The sequence below is a fragment of the Leptopilina heterotoma genome, unplaced genomic scaffold (genome assembly GCF_015476425.1).
Source record: "Leptopilina heterotoma isolate Lh14 unplaced genomic scaffold, ASM1547642v1 Lhet_316, whole genome shotgun sequence".
NCBI lineage: Eukaryota > Metazoa > Arthropoda > Insecta > Hymenoptera > Figitidae > Leptopilina > Leptopilina heterotoma.
Genome location: NW_025111016.1, coordinates 556,828 through 578,716, shown reverse-complemented (window position 1 = coordinate 578,716; position 21,889 = coordinate 556,828). Strand labels below are relative to the sequence as shown.

The 21,889-nt window shown below is 25.9% G+C and overlaps 1 protein-coding gene across 3 annotated transcripts in view; it reads left to right on the top strand.

Moving 5' to 3' along the window:
* The first annotated feature begins 7,567 nt into the window (after window positions 1-7,567).
* Window positions 7,568-21,889, top strand: part of LOC122504785 (steroid hormone receptor ERR2) — a 183,911-nt gene continuing 169,589 nt past the window's right edge. For 2 of the 3 annotated variants that reach the window (XM_043616031.1, XM_043616029.1), the window contains exons 1-2: window positions 7,568-7,754; window positions 8,394-8,571. The gene's annotated coding sequence lies outside the window, so the exon portion shown is untranslated. Of the gene's footprint in view, window positions 7,755-7,905; window positions 8,065-8,393; window positions 8,572-21,889 lie in introns of those variants that run through there. The other variant, XM_043616030.1, reaches the window with a different exon arrangement.

The window sequence follows — 21,889 nt, the reverse complement described above, 5'->3', positions numbered from 1 at the left end:
TTGTTTACCCGTTTAAAATTTACGGGTCAAAAATAAAACCCGTCTCACAACTGGAGACTCTCCCCTATATTTTTTACCAAAGAGTCGAGACTATTAAATAAGTAAAGTATTTTCCAAGAGCCCAAAAATAATGAAGCTAAATTCCATAAAAGAGAGTAAAAAATGTTGAATTTTAAGAAATTCGGATTTTTGAATTTTTGATAATTTTAGATTTTTTACCAAAGATTCGAGACTATTTAATAAGTAAAGTGTTTTCCAAGAGCTAAAAAATAATGAAGCTAAATATTATCAAAGAGAAGAAATACTGTTGAATTTTAAAAAAATCGGTTTTTCGAATTTATGATAAATTTTGATAATTTTAGAATTTTTACCAAAGGGTGGAGACTATATGGAGACTATGTCAGGTTGCACCGTTTGCGTAGTACAGTAGGAATGAACGTGAGGAACAAAAATATTAAATGTCAATTACTCTTATTCAGGATTCCTACAGAAATCCGAATTTAAAATTCCATACCTTTTCCATGATTTCCAGGTCAAATTTTTACGAAATTCCAATAGAATTTTAAATCTAATTTCAATATTTTTGGGCTCTTTAAAAACACTTTACTTATTTAATGGTCTCCACCCTTTGGTAAAAATTCTAAAATTATCAAAATTTATCAAAAATTCGAAAACCAATTTTTTTAAAATTCAACAGTTTTTTTCTCTTTGATTTTATTTAGCTTCATTATTTTTGGGCTCTTTGAAAACACTTTACTTATTAAATAGTCTTGAATCTTTGGTAAAAAATCTAAAATTATCAAAAATTCAAAAAACCGAATTTTTTAAAATTCAACATTTTTTCCTCTCTTTTATGGGATTCAGCTTCATTATTTTTGGGCTCTTGGAAAATACTTTAGGGAAAAGTGCGGATAGATGCCCCCTTTCTCAGATCTCCAATATGAAAGAAACTATATTTATGGATTATTAGTTTTTTTTAATACCTATTGGCCATAACAATTTTACTGTAAAGTACCAGCTTGCTGGCACCCCGGGGTTATTAGTTATAATAATGTAAAAATTTCAGATTGCTGAAAATGTCCAAAAATTTTCAAACTGCTGGACGAAATTCCTCATTACAAAAATCGAGGATATTTAACATGTAAGAAAATATTTTCAATTATTTAATTGTTTCAATTTAATCAGAGAAACATATTAGATCGACGTTTTCCATTTTTTATAATAATAGTTGTAATAAATGATAATAACTTACCGTGGGGGGCGTCTTACCCACCCAGGTGGGATATATGGCCAAATACAGACCTTTTGAATTTTCGTTCTGATTAATTTATTATTTATTGTAGGTATTTGGTCCTTACATAAGTTAATGATAAATAGTAATAGTGTGTAAAAATCGAATAGTCAATTAAAAATATTAATAATTTAAATAATTTGTAGGCCAGTTTTTCCACAATTGTTTGTTTATTAACTTATGTTATTAAAACAACGTTTCGGTAGTAACCACTACCCTTATCAAGTTTAAATTAAAAGCAATAAAGCATTGTCAAGAAAATAATTAAGTTTTTGTAAAATAAAGTATTTTAAATATTATATCATTTTCGTTCAATTAATAAAATTTTTTTTTTTTTTTTGTGTTATATAATTAAAATTTAAAACTTTTAAATTTTAAATTTTTTTTTTAAAACTTTTAAATTTTAATTATATAACACAAAAAAAAAAAAAAAAATTTTATTAATTGAACGAAAATGATATAATATTTAAAATACTTTATTTTACAAAAACTTAATTATTTTCTTGACAATGCTTTATTGCTTTTAATTTAAACTTGATAAGGGTAGTGGTTACTACCGAAACGTTGTTTTAATAACATAAGTTAATAAACAAACAATTGTGGAAAAACTGGCCTACAAATTATTTAAATTAATATATTAAGAATCCACAAATAAAATTTCATCTAACTAAAAATATTAATATTTGTTGAATTTAGATGTAATTTTCGAATTGGGGGGCATCTATCCGCACTTTACCCTACTTATTACACGGAGAGAGATTTTGTATTAATATTTGTTAAAATTGGCAATAGAATTTAATATATTCTTTTTCAATTTAGGGAAATCGTGTTTTATATTAAAAATTAATATTGTGTATATTAGTAGGCAGCCCTTGATATATTTTACAAAAATTAATAAAATTGTAATACAATTTAATAAAAGAATTATAATTTTTAAAAATGACTATATTAAAATCGCAGTCCGTGAAAGTATCGAAAGAATAAGAAAAATTGAAATAGTTCTTTTAAATTTTAGAATAAAATACATATTTCAATCTTTAATATAGTCAATACTAAAAATTATGAGTGAGTCGAAAAGGACAGGAAATAAAAAGACGTAGGAAGGAGGAGGATAGAATTATCGTTTCGAAAGTATTTCGCACACACACCAATGAGCTAACGCAAGCATCATACTATACATCATACTATATAAACACAAACTATATACAATTTCGGAGATCTATGTTAAAACCTATAAACGCATACATATAAAGTTAACTTAAATACAAATAAACGCAATAACGCACGCACGCTATACATTGGGAGATACAGTTCTCAACTTCCTTATATACTAAACTCGAGAAATTTTCTGAACTTGTGAGAAAGTGATATTTTCTCCATATTTTGTTTAAAAAAGTTCTTAATTTATTTTACATTATAAATACATACTTTTGTGTGCTGGGTCAAAATTTTATTCAGAAATGTTTATCATAATACTGTTTTTAAAATTGTTTGTTTCTGGAAAATGATTTCTATTGAAATTATATCCAATTTTTCGTTATATAAAAAAACCCATCATTTAATTTATTGGCATAAGAAAATGCAGCATATCTTAAATCATTTTTTTTAAATACCTTCCAATGTCCTAATTCATTTTCGTACACGGAAAAAAATTAATATCTAAACTTGAAATAATATTAATTTGAAATCCAATGGAATGTAAGTATGTTAAATTCACATCTCTGATTTAGAGATTTGTTAATTTCACAACTTATCTGATGCGAATTACATTGCGTTTTAAGTTCATCATTGTCAAAGAATATTTAAACCATTTTAATTATTTAAGTATTAATTTTATATTTTAAATGCAGTTTCATTCCCAGTTTTCACTTTCCATATTTTACGAATGTTTTTCGCGTTATCACGGGTGGGACATATTTTTATTTATTAGTATTTTCAGGTTAAACTTTCGTTTGACACTTGAAAACCTAACCTATATTGAAAGTTGTACCAAACCATGTTTTTTTATTAAGAAATAGAAAAAGAATGTTTATATTGTGTGATGTTGAGATAATTTGATTCAAATAAAGAAATGAAATAATAAAAAATTCATATTATCTTCAAAAAATGTCCAATTTTTTATGATTGTCAATGGATTTGTTTATAAGTTCATACTAAAAGAAAAATATACATTCTTTGAATAATTCTCACTCTAAATTGTGATAAATCATAAAATTTGAGATTTCTAATATCATTTTCAGGCATAAAAATACGGATTCTTCACACTGATAATATATGCGGATTAGATATAACTCTAAATTTCAGTTTTAGAGATCTGTTCAAATCACACATCCGATTCCAGTGATAGTTTATGCCTAAATCTCATATTAAATCTCTAATTTAGAGATTAATTTTTTTCCGTGTAAATTTTGAATGCTCTCAAATGCTCATTTAAAAGACAATGGACTATGCCTTTTACTACAATTAGGAAATCTTCATTGTCGATTAAAATTATTGAATGAACAAAATAAAATTGTTCACCCAATTCCGACACATTTTGACACATCAAATTAAAATATTTTGGGGTAAACACAACCTGCACATGTTGCCACGAGGTTTGACTCGGATAATTTCGGAACTGCTCGACTGAAATATTCGGCTAATCTCGGACAGCTTCGTAACCGCTCTACGTCAGCCTGACGTCAGCCCATAGCCTGCTATGGCCTGCTACTAGGCTGGTCATAATTTTTATTATAGTCGATAATACTATTCGTAACTAAATTAACAACTTATGTAATTCTTCGATAGTATTTAGTATAATCATCTGGTAATACTTTTTACTATTGCATACTTTCTTACTTATAATATTACAACTTCTTATTGACTATTTCAATTTCTATTACTTCAGAATAATACAAAGTAATAATTTGATTATAAACTTTCTTAAAAATGGTAATATTAATTCATAAATGTACATGATTTCCCCAAATTGCAATCGGTTTTACTAAATACTAATATAATAATACGAAATATTAAAACAGAATCTCTCTCCGTGTAAATAGTCTCGACCCTTTGGTAAAAAATCGAAAATTATCAAAAATTTAGCTTCATTATTTTTGTGCTCTTGGAAAATACTTTACTTATTTAATAGTCTCGACTCTTTGGTAAAAAATCTAAAATTATCGAAAATTATCAAAAATCCAAAAATCCGAATTTCTTAAACTTTAACATTTTTTCCTCTCTTTTATGGCATTTAGCTTCATTATTTTTGGGCTCTTGGAAAATACTTTACTTATTTAATAGTCTCGACTCTTTGGTAAAAAATCTAAAATTATCAAAAAACCAAATTTCTTAAAATTCAACATTTTTTCCTCTCTTTTATGGGATTTAGCTTCATTATTTTTGGGCTCTTGGAAAATACTTTACTTATTTAATAGTCTCGACTCTTTGGTAAAAAATCTAAAATTATATATAAAATTATCAAAAATCCGAAAAATCGAATTTCTTAAAATTCAATATTTTTTCTTCTCTTTTATGCCATTTAGCTTTGTTATTATTTGAATTTCTATTCAAGAGAAAAAATAGAAAACAGAAAAAATTTAGAAACTTTTAAAAGTTCCAGGCCTTTTCCATTATTTCCCTGATTTCCAGAAGCCTTTTAAAAATTCCATACTATTTCCATGATTTCCAGATTCTGTAGGAACCCTGTTATTGTTTACTATTATATTTATTATTTTTTATTTATTTATTATTGTTATTATATCTATTATTATTTATTATTATACTTACTTTTTAAAAATATTATTATGGACAATTATTAAAACAATAAAAGGAAAATTTTTTATGAAAAAATTATTAAACAAATAAAATTTCTAAACAAAAAAGAGTAAATAATAAAAAATTATGAAATGTATAATTTTTTTTAGAAATAAACTACAGTTGATAAATAATAAAAAAAAAATTATCCATTAAAATTTATTTTTTCTGAATGTGTCAATATTATTCCCAGTGTATTAATTTTCAAATTGTCTATAAAAAAAGTTAATCTTGGTATTTGAAATAATTTTGTTTAAAAAAATTTGTATAACTAATATAATTTAAAAAATTATACATTTCATAATTTTTTATTATTTACTTTTTTTTGTTTAGTAATTTTATTTGTTTAATAATTTTTTCATAAAAAATTTCCCTTTATTGTTTTAATACTTTTCCATAATAATATTTTAAAAAAGTAAGTAAAATAATAAATAATAATAGATATAATAACAATAATAAATAAATAAACAAATAATAAATGTAATAGTAAACAATGAGAGTATAATTGACATTTAATATTTTTGTTCCTCACGTTCATTTCTACTGTACTACGCAAACGGTGCAACCTGATATAGTCGGCCATGGCTAACCTCCCATATTGAGCTGTCAGTTTGCTATGTTTTGGAAAACGCGGATTGATATTCACGCCCATAGAAACATCTAATCGTCATAAGAAAACTTGTTGAATATTCTCTATTAAATATTATTTTTCCCTAAATCGCCCTTTTTTCATTTTCAATCTGGATTTTTTTTAATTAATTATCAAAGTCAAAAAATTTCACCAAGAGGGACGAAAAGAGGGGAAAAGAGTTGAAGTTGAGGAGAAATCGCTCGCTACGCCTATGCGTACTTTTAAATATTTCCCACCGTGCAGCGTCCTTTTAAGGAATGAAAAAAGTGTAACCTTGAGTTGACTAATCCTAAAAAATTGTAAAAGTTATTCCAAACTCTTTAATGTATTTAATATTTCTGATATATTGAAACAAAATTTATGCATATGCAGCTTCAGACCATGTATATGTGTCGCAATGTTTACAAGTGAAACCATTTTTAATAATTTTGTCACATATCACATCAATATCACAAAAAAATTAATAAAGAACATAAATCATAGTTTCAAACTAATTTATTGTCAATTTATATCTAAAGAAATGTTAAACTGACATTAAAAATGGAAAAAACAGGCAGTCCACTCATGGTTATAAACAGTGGTCCACTCATAGTGAAATACAACTTTTTATGGCAGCCACCACAATTTTTTTTGAGTCAAAATCATCACTTAATTAAACTAAGACAATCAATTTCAATGTCCAAAGTAGTAGGAAAAAAATAAGTTACCTTTTAAAACTTAAATTTTACACTACTTTTACACTTCCAAATCACTTTACTCATTGAAAGAGCGACTTCTTTTTTGGTTTGTGTTCTCAAAAATGCGTTACATCAAACGGTAACGTATATGATTATCGCGGAACTTAATTTCTTACGGTTTCTAGGTGCGGTGCTGCTATTCGCACTATTTATTTCACGTTTTCGCTGTCAGATAACTTAAAAGCTCAGGCGGTCCACTCAAGGTGACATTACCCTATGGGAAATTCCACGTGAGATTTAAGTCGACAGTGGGATTTTTTTACAATTAACTTTTTAAAACTGCTACAGCGTAGATCCTTTAACTTAAAACAAAGAACACAAATAGATTAAAATTTATACGCTGCAGACAGTTCTAAAAAGTTAATTGTAAAAATATCCCATGTGATGCTTGCAAGTGATTTTTGAAAATGTTTTAAAACTCATTTAACACATCAGGGCCATTTCGGGACTTTTTGGAAACTTCCTCTATATTATAAGGTATAAATAAATTTAAAAAAAAATTTTTTAAATCCGGCCCAAAGTTAAAAACAATTAATTTGTTTATAAAAAAAAATTTTTGTTTACATTTCTTAAAACTCGAAAGAAAACTAAAACTTTCATTCTTTGACAACTTTTTCCTAAACTCAATATTTTCGGAATTATAAGCTACTGAATATAGGTCTTCAATTACAAGTCAAAAATTTCGAAAATTTATAACTCGAAAATTTGTACAATTAAACAAAAATAAAAAAATACGAATCTAATTTGTTTCGATACAGAATAGAAAAAAAAATTGTTGGCCGATTTTAAGAGGTGGACTTAAATCTCACGTGGAATTGCCCATATATATGTTTTTTTTCGAAAAAAGAATCAGCTACGACTACGATTTTCGGAAATAAAAATTTGGAACCTTGGGATGATTACAGATAAAACTGCGTTAGCACAATTTTGACTCATTTTAGGTAAACCTAAAAGTGCTTGAAGACCACCGTGAGGGGATATGCATGCGTCTCAAAAGCTGTTGTAGAAAGCCCCTGAGAGAAAAGAAGCGGTTCGGAGCTGTGATTGTACCTTAATACGCATCGACTGCAGCGCACCATCAGAAAACGAGAAGAACTAAACTCCAACAAACTGCATTCAATCTATTACTTATATATACACTTGCGAAAACACCTGTCTGTCTTTTTTTAATCAATACAATTAAAAGAGCAAATTTTTTATATAAAAAAAGTGTTTGTTTAATAGGCTCAAAAATATATCACCATAGAATAGAATAAACTGGTGTAGGATAGAAAATAAAGATTGTTATACACATATATAGGTATGTATACATATATACAAGTGTGTGTGTGTGTTTGTAGGATATGTAGTATTTGGCTTATATTTTATACATGTTTTATATGTATATATATATATATATATATATACATATATCAGAGAATAAAAAAGTAAATTTTTCTGGCTGCGAAGAAAGATTTAATATTGTCTATAACGTAGTGAATTAATAATAGGGTTTGTTGAAATATTTTTACAGCAAAAATGTGACCAACAATGTGAAAATATATGATATGTCATGAGATATAATCACAATTAATAATAATACTACGTGTTAAGTGAATTTAATTTTGAAAGTGAGAAACAAGTATTTTAATTTAAAACTTGCAACTTCATTCCGTAGAACCTTTAGTAATTTTTTTTTCTTTTTAATCTTATTGCAAAATAAATTTTCCTCAAGTCTATAGAGAGTTTCAACATTTGTGAATTAAAAGTCGGGCTCATTTTATCTAATCTTAAATTTGTTTTATAAGTCTTTATAATAATATATTGACAACATAGAGTTAATTAAATTTCATATTTTCTGTAAGTTGTCTATAATATCTTGTGATGATATAATGTCTATATTTACGTAAACATTAAAGATGTAAAATATGTTTTTTAACTTACACGGTGTAAATTTCAGGAATATTTTATGCTGGCAATTCGTAATCGAACGGATGACTATTCAATCAATCTTGATATGTGTTTATAGTTATATATTTTGATCGTAATTTTACAAAATATTAACTGCAAGGGAAATATCGAGTTAAATTTGAAAGAACGAGGTGGTCATAACAATAGTGTCAGATGAATGAAATGAGGTAAGTTATCCTGCTTTAAGGTTTGCATTTTAAATAATAATAAAAAGGTACTTATAATTTTCGATACCCGTAATTTTTAATATTAATGAAATAATTATTTTTTAAACAAATGTTAATAAATTATAATTTAGAACTTTGCTTTGTTCATTCAAGTGTGTGCATCTAAAGTTAATAAATAGTTTTAAATGCATTGAGATTAGCTTTTAAAAAATTTACAATCAATAAGAACGTAAGTGTCGGAAAGTGAGAGATATTAGTTTTATGAACACGATAAATGAACATTTAAATTGAGACAAATTTTGAATATTGGACACAGACGATTTATTAGAAGTTTTTTTTTAGTTATACAATGTTCTCTTTGTTCAATTTGATATTATGTCATATTTATTAATTTCCGGTATCAATATTTTTGCATGCTGGCTGTCACTTACATAATAAGTAAAATAATCATGTGCTTCTATCATTTTTGTACAAAATGAATTATGGCATAGTTTTTAGTTAAATTCAAATTCGTAATTTTAAATTAAACACGAAAATTCATTGCAGAATTTTTATATTTCTCAGTTTTTTTCTTAAAACCAAAATTTCTTTTGGTTGAAAAAAAGCAAAACTAAAATTTGTTTTTCAGAAATTTATCTTGTCTCTTGGGTTACATTTATTATTCAACTAAATATTTTTGTGAAAAATGAACGAAGTGATAGTGTCAATAACACTCATTTTTCACCATAGAATTTTTTTGAAAACAACATAACCTCAAAATATTTCACTGTAAAAAGATTTTTCTGTAGATTTATAGTTTTTTACAGAATTTTGTATAAACTTGTTAAATAACGTCTTTAAAAGTAGCGAATTTAAAATCCCTTTTGTAAAATTAATTCAATTAGTTTGACAATTTTTTGTAAATCTACTATACTCTGAAAGTAGGTAATATTTTTGTCTTTTTATTACCTACTTTCAGAGTAGTAAATTTTTCCATAAATTGTAAAATTGACACATTAAAATTAGGGTAAAGTGTGGATAGATGTCCCTCAATTCGAAAATTTCATCTAAATTCAATAAATATTAATATTTTATATAAATTGACTATTCGATTTTTCTCCACTATTACTATTTCTCATGAACATATGTAAAGATCAAATACCTACAATAAATAATAAATTAATCAGAACGAAAATATGAAAGGTCTGCATTTGGCCATATATCCCACCTGGGTGGGTTAGACACCCCCTGCGGTAAGTTATTATCATTTATTACAATAATTATTATAAAAAATGTAAAACGCCGATCTAATATGTTTCTCTGATTTATTTGAGACAATAAAGTAATTGCAAATATTTTCTTACGTGTTAAATATCCTTGATTCTTGTAATGAGGAACTTTATAGCAAAACTAGCTGTCGTACCCGTCTTCGACGGGTTGTAGTTTCTAATAATGCACTTAAAAGTGTATCTACCAACCTAGAAAACCGGAAAATAGCCGGGAATTTGATTTGATAGGGAAAAAATAATAATTAGTTACTATTGTCTATTTCATTAGGAAAATAATACCATTTGAAACAGTAACCGACTTTTTATTATCAAATTAGTTATTTTTAACAAATTCAAATGCAGAAAACAATATTTCTTAATTTGTAGTACTTCAATCAATATAATGTATTAAAATCAATCTAAAACTTCCTCCAGTTTTTTGAGTCATAGTACAGTCTAATTCGAACTAATTGTATAGCAAGTAAATCCAGTTTTTCTCGGTTACATTAAATTCCCAGATATTTTACGTCTTTCCTGGTTGGTAGACACCCTGTTAAATTGTTTTAAACCAAAATAAACACCGTTTTTAACTTTTGTCTTTACATTGATCAAAATATCTCTAAAAGTTAAATCAGAGAGCCCACAAATACTACTGAATTAAGTTTCATAACAATTGGTATAAATTATAATTTTTTCAATTTTTTGATATTCAAAACATTTTTATACTTACATCTTCGTTATAAGAAAGTAATTTTGAAAAATTATGCTAAAATGTGACTAAATAACATGTAATACTCAACTATAGAAAGTTTAGAAGCAATCCATAAAAAAATATAAAATTTAGAAATTTTCAATTTTTTTAATTTTTCGAAAGAATTGAATATCTCCCGTTCTAATTAATATTTTTTTTACTCTCGAGTAACTGTACTAATTATATAGTCAAATTTAATAAAATAATTATTTAGCCTAAATACTTCTTAGGACTCATATGCTTGGAAATATTAACATTAAATTCTTACAATTAAATTAAAATTTGAAACCTACGGGGATCAAAACCCAGTCACACTTATCTAGCCTAAGACCTATAACCGAAGACCCCTAACTCTACCGTACTAACTAAATAGGAAAAACAAACTACATCATCAACGGAACTAACTTATTTTATCTAAATGTTTTTTTATTTGTTTTTATTATCTACTTTATTTGCATTAAATAAATTATTATACTTAAAACATAAAATTAATTGTGCCAAATAATTTTTATTTATACCAAATATTCAATTAATTGGTTAAAATAAATAAATTCCTCCTTTTATATAAATTATTTATTTAAAATAATTTTTATTTATGTCAAATATCGAATTGACTGAGTGAAATAAATAATTTGTTTTAAAATAACTCATTATTTGTGTTAAATAAATTCATTTATTAGAGTCAAGTATTTATTTAATTAATCCAATTAAGATTTATTTGATTCAACTAAATAAAATTAATTAAACGAAATAAATTCTTATTAGATCGAAATAAAAACTTTTTAAATAAGATATTATTTTTCAAATAATTATAATTACTTGAATCATATAACTTTTTTTTAGTGTAGCTATAGTAAACTAAAAGCTATTAATGTGAACGAACATTATCTATATTAATAAAATCAGACTACTATCTGTACATTGCTCCAAACTTGAAAATTTTTATATATTTTTTCGTTTTGAGACATTATAATTCTAAAAATGTAAAAAAATTTCTGTCTGTCTGTCTGTATGCAAAACTTTGTTCGCGCATCAATTGAAAACGGTTTAACCAATTAAAGTGAAATTTGGCAGTCTATTAGGTATTAACTTAACTTACAATAATAGCCTTATCTGATTAAAAAATATTAACTTGAACGAAAGTTATGACATTTTTCCAAAAAGTTCGAAAAATCAGAAAAATGCAAATTTTTTGTCTTTTGTAAAATGAATGCAAAACAATCCTTAGCTAACTTTTTCAGATAAATACAACCCATTTCTACAATAAAATTTTTAAAAAAGACGTATTTTGAAATTTTTTTAGTTTCTTTAGATCAACTTTTTTCTAAGAAAATAGTGATTTTTAATCTTTAAGCAAGCTTTTCAGGAAAAGTTATTAAAGTTTATTATTTAAAGATCAGTATGTAAAGTAAGAAATTTGCCACATTAAACAAAAATAATAAAGCTAAATACCATAAAAAAGAAGGGAAAATGTTGAAATTTAAGAAATTCGGTTTTTTGAATTTTTGCTAATTTTCCATAATTTTAGATTTTTTACCGAAGGGTGGAGACTATTGAATGAGTAAAGTATTTTTGAAGAGCACAAAAATAATAAAGCTAAATGCCATAAAAAGAAGGAAAAATGTTGAATTTTAAGGAATTCAGTTTTTTGAATTTTTTGCTATTTTTCAATAATTTTAGATTTTTTACCAAAGGGTGGATATAACAAATTAGGTAAAGTATTTTTGAAGAGCCCAAAAATAATAAAGCTAAATGTCATAAAAGAGAAGAAGAAATGTTGAATTTTAAGAAATTCAGTTTTTCGAATTTTTACTAATTTTCCATAATTTTAGATTTTTTACCAAAGGGTGGAGATAACAAATTAGATAAAGTATTTTTGAAGAGCCCAAAAATAATGAAGCCAAAAACCATAAAAGAGAAGAAAAAATGTTGAATTTTAAGAAATTCGGTTTTTTGAATTTTTGCTAATTTTCCATAATTTTAGATATTTTACCAAAGGGTGGGGACTATTAAATAAGTAAGGTATTTTTGAAGAGCAAAAAATAATTCATTAAAAATAATGAAGCTTAATGATATAAAAGAGAAGAAAAAAATGTTAAATTTTAAGAAATTCGGTTTCTCGAATTTTTGATAATTTTTTTTTTTTTGCTAAAGGGTCCACCCTTTATAAACAAATAAAAGATGTTAGATTTAAATATTGAAAAATATACCCCTATTATTATTAGTATTATTATTATTATTTATTATTAATATAACCCCTATTCAAATAGTATAATTATACTACCGAAATAGCTAATGGTAACTAATTTTTAATTTTCCGGTGAAATTAAATTCCCGGCTATTTTTGATTTTCCAAATTGGTAGAAACATTGTTAAATGTATTGGAGGAAACTAAAACCCGTCGAAGACGGGTACGACAGCTAGTGCTATATATTTTCGAAATTTTTAAAATTCAAAATTAATGTTTTGAAATAATTATTGTCATCAATTTTACTTAAATTTGATACAGGGTTAATTTTAGTATTTTTTATTACAATTTAGTCATCAGAATGAAATTGAGTTTTTCATTTTTTGGTCATTAATTAATATAATATAATAGCAATTTTGAATTCTGTGCAATATACTGACAAAAGTCTCATATTAAGTATATGGATATTGTTAATATTCTGACCTAATAGAATTCTTTTAAGAGAGTAAACTTATGATTTCAACAACAAATTTTTATTGTTGACCTGAGAAATACAACCGTATAAAAATTAATTACAAAACAATTTCAATTTTTAAACTTTTAATTTTTTAATTTTTCAATATTTAAATCTAACATTTTTTATTTCTTATTCAAAATTTTATTATTCTGACGATTAAATCTTAATAAGAAACACTAAAATTAACCCTGTACCAAGTTTAAGTACAATTTACTAAAGTATATTAAAAAACTAAAAATTTCGAATTTTCGAATTTTTGAAAAAATGGCATAACTTTCGTCCATATTAATATTTTTTAATCTACTATCGCTAGGATTTTAAGTTAGGCTAATGCCTAAAAGACTGCCAAGTTTCACTTCAAACGATCGAACCGTTTTTCCGTGATACGCGGTCGAAAATTTGCGGACATACATACACACATACACACATACACACATATACACATACACACATAATTTTCTTAATAGTATTTTCGCATTCGTTAGAGTGTAAAAAAAAGGAATATAATAGAAATTTTGAATTTTATGCAATGTACAGACAAAAGTCTGATTTTATTAATAAGGATAATTGTTATGGCTAATAGGTATAAAAAGAACCAATAATAGGTACATAAATGTAGATAATGTTAGAATTTTTCGCTGATTGAGAATTTTAATTCGAAATCTTTTTTCGTAATTAAAATACATAAATATAGTTTCTTTCATATTGGAGATCTGAGAAAGGGGTCATCTATCCGCACTTTACCCTATTAATTTTACAAAAGGGATTTCAAATTCGCTACATTTAAGGACGTTATTTTACAAGTTTCTATAAAATTCCATAAAAAACTGTAAATCTACAGAAAATTTTTTTACAGTGCTGTTTAATCAGTAATATTTAAAGTGTATTTTCAACTTCTTTTAAATGCATTTTTCATATTACAACTATTTAAAGTTAATTCCCACGTCGAAAAATTTCATGGAAGTACCCCCTGAAAATTCCATTGAACTTCTCCACGGAATTTCCTTACAGATTCCATGGAAATTCTGCAAGTTTTTTATTTTAACAATATTTTAACATTTCTATTATTATTAGAGTCTAATAATAAGCCGAAAGACGGAGGTACTCAGAACTTTTTTTGGATTTTATTTCCGATTCAGAAAAATATAGTGTCTTGAAAAACGACGCTGGTCTTGATAATTTTTTTTTGAACAACTTCTTTAGAATTTTTTTTCGATTCAGATAAAATTTGTGTCTTGATAAACGACGCTGGTCGCCCAACGTCGAAAAATTCCATGGAAGTACCCCCTGGAAATTCCATGGAAATTCTACAAGTTTTTTATTTTAACAATATTTTAACATTTCTATTATGATAAGAGTATCTAATAATAAGCAGCTTTGTTCCAATTTATTTGCAAAACTTGATTAAAATACGCATTTTGAAAATAAATTTGAATATTATTAGACTCTAATCATAATAAAAATGTTAAAGAGTCATTCCATTATATTTCGACTAAAGTCGTTGCCGACTAATTTTAAAAAATTGTAATATTTTACAGGAATGATTTTAAAGACATTAGAATTACTAAACAAAAAGAATTTTTAAAATATTTTTTATATTTATTTTAAAATAAGCATCTAAAGTATACACGGAAAAAAAAGTTCACGAATCTCTCGTGAACTAGTATATCACTTTTGGATGGGACACAAAATTTCAAAATTTTCATTCATTTTTGATTAGAAATGGCGAACGTCAACGAAAAACTGAAACAAAGTTAATGAATTTTTGATGAACTGTGTTAAGGATGAGTAGTTCGTCAAAAGTAGAGGTACAAGTTCACGAAAAAATCGTGAACTCGCGAGTTTCAGTAGTATGCGCAGTTCGCAATGCGCATCAAATATGGCTGATCAAGCATTCATCATTCAGTCGGTGTCATCGGTGTTTACATTCGGGAAAATTCTTTGATGAAAGTTATTATTTAGAAACAGTGTTTTTTATTATTTAGTGAATATTTTTGTGTGGTTATTTCTTTTGTGAAACAAATAATTCATAAAATAAGTTAAAGGTTACGACAAGGGTCTTTTTCTACTTTGTACACCGAAAAAAATGCCTAGGACCCGTATACCAGGAATTGACTAGGTTTCCTAGTTACGAGAGGAGCCAACTATAGAATCCTGGTCAAAGTAATAAGATTCAAGCATAGTTAAAGTGACCAGGAAAATTAGTCGATGTAATCAGGAAAAAATAGTCAAATTGACTAGGAGAATAATATTAGATTTACACTGTGTATCATAATTATTTGAAATTGCTAATCAAATTCTTATTATCAAATAAAAGAGAAAAACTAATTAAAAGAAAAAAGAAAAAAATTAATTATTGTATTTGAACATATTTATATTTGACTTTGTATTTATATACCTTGGAATTAATTTAAACTTATGAAATAAATATTTGATGCAGGGGGGACGCGAACACCTGAACCTAACGAATACGCACTTTGAAACCCGGAACGATAACCACTACACTAAACACGACTTGGTATTTTAATTTTTTAATAGACACTAGATTTTCGAGTCAAAATACAATACTTAATCAGATAATGTTTTATACATTTCGAGTACACAATTTTATACACTTGTCAAAAACTATTTATTTTTAATTATTTATGACATTCAAATGAAAATAAATTTAAATACACAAATTATTGCAAAGGTAAATTTTCAAACACACTGCGCGATTAAAATAGTAAAAATGTTGTCACCACGTGCGTAAAAATTTCGACGATTTATATTGAAACCTAACCAAAAAAGTCTGAAAGAATTGACTAATATAATTAAATAGTTTACTTTCTAAAACATGGACTATCTATATTTCCAGAGGTTCCGAGAAACCAGCAATTTTGATGTATTTAAGAACTCCATTTTATGTACAAAAAATAGACGCGAGTAATGATAAAAAATCGTTTTACGAAATCACGATAAATGACGCGAAAGATATAGAGGTAAACACTGTCAGAACAGAAGCAGACGCGTGCGCATTATGGAAATAGGCAAAATTACTAAAATCCTAGTCAATTTGACTAGGATTTGCAGGGTTGTTTTTGCCAGGCTTGAATTTGTTGAATCAACCTAGCGATCCTAACCATAATGATTAGGAATCCTTATTACTTTTACTAGATTAAGATTAACTATAGAGTCATAGTTAATAATACCATCGAGATTTTTTTCAGTGTACGGTCCTGAGTTTTACAGCAGACAAAGCTATAATTGTGTCGTTTGCAGAAGTACTGTGTATATAGATTTAGCCGTGGCGGTTAGTTGTTAGAAATATTATGTTATAGGGTACTAGGTTCGAATCCCGTGAAGCGAATTACGAATTTTAATGGCGATAAAATTGTGTATTCTGTGTAGTTGGGTGCGTATAGGCGTCAAGTTATTAAATTAAGTGAAATACTATAAAAAAGTAGTGTCTGGAAATTATTTTTTCTTGTTTTTAGCATTTTTTAAAAGTTTACGAATTTTTCGTAAACTTTGACGAAAAGTTCGGAAACCGTACTATGTTTCTAGTGAAGGAGTTGATGAAATTTTGACGAACTGTGTTTGTTGATTTTCAAGAATTTTGTGTCCCATCCAAAAGTGATATACTAGTTCACGAGAGATTCGTGAACTTTTTTTTCCGTGTATGAAGTCGTAAAAATTGTCACTTTTCCATCTATTAGAAAATATTAAAGAAAACAAATAATTTACTATGAAAACGTAAAAAAATTATTAGAATTTATTAACAATGAATTAGTTTAGTATTATAAATTGATATATATATATATATATATATATATATATATATATATATATATATATATATAATTATTATTATTTGCAAGTAAATTTTTAGTAAATATTTAGGAAATTTTCGATGTTGTGTGGGTAAACTTAGAAAAAATACAAGAAAAAAACCCCCATTTTTTCAAAATTACAACTAGGGTTGCCCTTTTAATTATTGATGATTAATTTTATTCATAAATTTATGATAAAATGTATTTATAAATAGATATTTCCTTGAATTCAGATTTAGACTGTGGAATATTTTTATATTTTTTGCACAAAAAATAAAATTATGCGATGAAAAAAAATTATGCGTTTTGATGCGACGTTAAATTTATTTTATTTTATTCATAAACATGATAAAACGTAAAACTTTAAACTTTCTTTCAATTTTTGAAAATTATGCGATTATGCGCTTCGCACAAAGTGTAGGTCTCTATTCATAAACATGATAAAACGTAAAACTTTAAACTTTCTTTCAATTTTTGAAAATTATGCGATTATGCGCTTCGCTCAAAGTGTAGGTCTCTAGTGATTTGAAACGAAACTTGCGCCGCCATAAGTGAATACATGCACAAGTCCCGGCACGCCGCGCTGGACACTTTATTTTTTTTCTCGTAAAGTTATTGTTGTCCCATAAATAAATTTACAGGAAGTATTCTTTACTTTATTGACAATATTTACCAAAAAAAAATTTTCAAATCAAAGATATATTTTTTTCAAAATTTGAATTCAAAAAATTTAAAAAAATTTTTTTCGGTCAAAAAAAAAAGGTTTTTTTTTAATTTTTATTTTTTTCTTTAAAGTAGGGGAGACTGGGGCGAAAAGTGAAATTTTGCATAAATGATTTTTTTTGGCAATATAAGCCGCTTAGATGCAAATATTTGTATATCAATATTGTAGGGCAACTTGTCCTCTACAACTTTCAATAAAAAAGTTCCTGATATTTTCGCAAAAAATACATGTTTTGTCCTTTTTTGAAAATTTTGTTTTTTTTAACTTTTCGCCCCATGCTGGGGCGAAAAGTTAAATTCTATTTTTAGCCTACTAAAACTATTTTCTGATAGGTGATAAGTAGTAGATAAGTTAAAGTATACGTAAACAAGTAATTTAGTAAATAAAAGATCTTTGTTTATTTGACAAAAGCTTAAGAATAGTTGTAAAGTTAAAAAATTGAAATTTCAAAAAAAAAAATTTTTTTTTGGTTTATTTCACGTGAACGGTCTTATTTTTTGACAGAGTACTTGCCCAATGTCAAATAAATAATGTTTAAACAAATAAACCCAAAAAAACGAAAAATAAAAAAAAATTTTAACATGTAAAAATACATTTAACTTTTCGCCCCACCCATTATTTAACTTTTCGCCCCAGGGTGCGTTTTTGGCTTTAACAACAAATATAAAAAATTGGACTAAATATATTTAGCAAATACCTTTAGGTATCTCTTCAGGGGACCCAAATAAGGATCTAAAAAAATCGCGATGAGAATAAATTCAAAAAATATACTTAAAAGTTGATATTTTCTTTTTCGAAATAATTTTCAAAAGTAGGTTGAAAAAAAACTTTTAATATCGACACCACAAAAATAAGCAGAATTGCACACAACTCCGGACATTTATTTAGGGTGATAACACCCTTCTATAATTAAAATTGCAATGCTCTAACTATTTTCGTTCGAAAGTTAATTAATTTTAACGGTTTTGGCAGTTTAACTTTTCGCCCCAGTCTCCCCTACTTCTTATTATGAGTATTTTTCAAAAATAATTATCTTAATCGGTTAACAAGAAAAAAAGTTATGTCCTTTTTTTGAAAAACCGACCAAAATTTTAAGTAAGAGGTAACTCAAAAAATTTTGAAAATTTTGAATAAACTTTTATACACTTTTATTCCATGTATAGAAAGGAACAAATTCTGAAAGTATTTTTAATATTGCAAAAATCATCGAAAATTCTTATGATCACTTGGCGTGGAATTGCTCACGTAGAGACAATTAAACGGGACCTACGGTTCGAAAAAATCAATTTTTTATTGATTAGTGATTCTGATAGAGACAATTTCTTTCTATCAGAATCACTAAATAATAAAAAATTGATTTTTTCGAACCGTAGGTCCCTTTTAACTCTCCCTGTCACATATAATGGTTATGAATTAATTGTATAGAACAGAATGTGGAACAGATGGATTCTATTATGAAGACATTAAAACTATAAAACAATGTTCTTATCTGGATACATTATATGATTTTTACACATTATTAAAATTTCACTGATTTTTTAACTATTATTTTTTTTTAAACTTTTAAATTTTGTTAGAATTTTTAACACACTAAATGCATTGAGATGTGAGACGTTTGAACGTTTTGTAAATATTGAAGAAATTTTGACATTTCGGTTTTAAGTTAACATGTGTTTTTAATTTTTATGGCTTGTAAATATTGTAAATTGTAAATCTTGTAAAAGATTGTAAAAATTGTATATATTAATATTAATAATAATAATAATACCTAATAATATTGGGTCATTCCAGCGAAAATCGTCTAAAGCTGGTTGCTCGATGATTTTAAAAAATGCTGTAATTAATATATAATATTCTCCAATACAATTAGATTAATTAGATTAATTAGAATAATAAATATATATATTTTTGTTAACTACAGCTAAATAAATGAAAATTATTTAAAAATAACTCACCAGAACATTTAAATCAGTATTTTTTTGTACTTGCACAGTATAATAAACATCATTTTTTTTCTTATATCTTCTGTGGAGAAAAAGGAATCTTCACGAAACCTTTTAAACTGGATTTGTTTTAAAATTATAAATTTATTTTAATTGAAATTTCCTTGGGCACTCTACTCCTTAATTATTTAATAAATATGAAAAATTATATAAATTTAACCTGATTTTCATTGAATTTTAGTTTTAATGACCAGACTGAAGTTTATCACCTTATCGTTCGATTAAAGAAAACAAACTTCAGTCTGGTCATTAAAACTAAAATTCAATGAAAATCAGGTTAAATTTATATAATTTTTCATATTTATTAAATAATTAAGGAGTAGAGTGCCCAAGGAAATTTCAATTAAAATAAATTTATAATTTTAAAACAAATCCAGTTTAAAAGGTTTCGTGAAGATTCCTTTTTCTCCACAGAAGATATAAGAAAAAGAAAATGATGTTTATTATACTGTGCAAGTACAAAAAAATACTGATTTAAATGTTCTGGTGAGTTATTTTTAAATAATTTTCGTTTACTTAGCTGTATTTAACAAAAATATATATATTTAAAATAAAAAGCAGTATTTTTAATCTGTTTTTAGTTATTTATACTGAGTTTTCGAAAAATGGGTTATGTTAGACTTCATATCCAGTTAGAAATTAAAAAAAATTATTTAAAAGAATGTAAAATATATTTGGTGCTATAAACCACTAAAGGATAATCTAATTGTATTGAAGAATATTATATATTAATTACAGCATTTTTTTAAATCATCGAGCAACCAGCTCTAGACGATTTTCGCTGGAATGACCCAATAATAATAATAAAATCAAAACGCCATATTCGCATAAGTGGGAAAAAATTTCTTATTTTTCAAAGATCAAGTTATACTAGAAAAAAATTTTAAATTGAAAGTGTCCCTCTGTGAGAAAAAACAATGTTTAAGTTTAATTTCAATTTTTTAAGTATTTTCATTTTAAACACAACATCAAATTTCAATTACACAGGCCTGCAAATTTTGGCTTAGTTCTGTTACAGAAAAAGTGGTAGGTGATTCTTATAGCTTTTTTGACGTAGAATACGAATCCGATTTCCAAAATGGCCCATCACGTCAGGATTTCTTGTAATATTGCCTTAAATAGCCAAAAAATGGCTATTTTGGACACTTTTCGGAATTTTTTTTGGTTAACCAAAATTTTTTTGTTCAATTTGCACAATTGAATCGTATAGTACTATATCTAAGCTTTAAAACCCATTTTTCAAAATTGCTTTACGATTTTTTAAAAAAAAGTTATGTAGATTTGAAATTTTTTTATTTAGGAAAATGTATGTATAAAGAAGTTCAAAATGGCATTTAATTTCAAATCTACATAACTTTTTTTAAAAAAATCGTAAAGCAATTTTGAAAAATGGGTTTTAAAGCTTAGATATAGTACTATACGTTGCAATTGTGCAAATTGAACAAAAAAATTTTGGTTAACCAAAAAAAATTCCGAAAAGTGTCCAAAATAGCCATTTTTTGGCTATTTAAGGCAATATTACAAGAAATCCTGACGTGATGGGCCATTTTGGAAATCGGATTCGTATTCTACGTCAAAAAAGCTATAAGAATCACCTACCACTTTTTCTGTAACAGAACTAAGCCAAAATTTGCAGGCCTGTGTAATTCATAACTTCCGTTATTTTCATCAAATCTCGAAATAATAGAATACGTAATTGTTTTTCGATACATATTTAAAAAAATTATTTTGACCAAATAGGAAATATTTCTGAATGGAAACATTGTGAATAACGCTCCTTATATTGATTATTTTCGAAATATAGCTACACTAAAATTGTGCGGCGGAAATTGTGCGACCGCTAACATATCGAGCTATTAAAAAACACACCCGCACAAAAACAATGATAATACCGTCAAAAATGAAGCTAGATGCTTTTTCTAAATTGCATTGGAAAGCTTATTAAATTTTCAATGAAATGATACTATTTTCATTTGAATTGCATAAATAGGAAACAAGATAGCATGTTATAAACACAGATAAGTAATTCTATCTTTTTTTTAATTTCTTACCCTGACTTTGACTCCTGGAAAAATT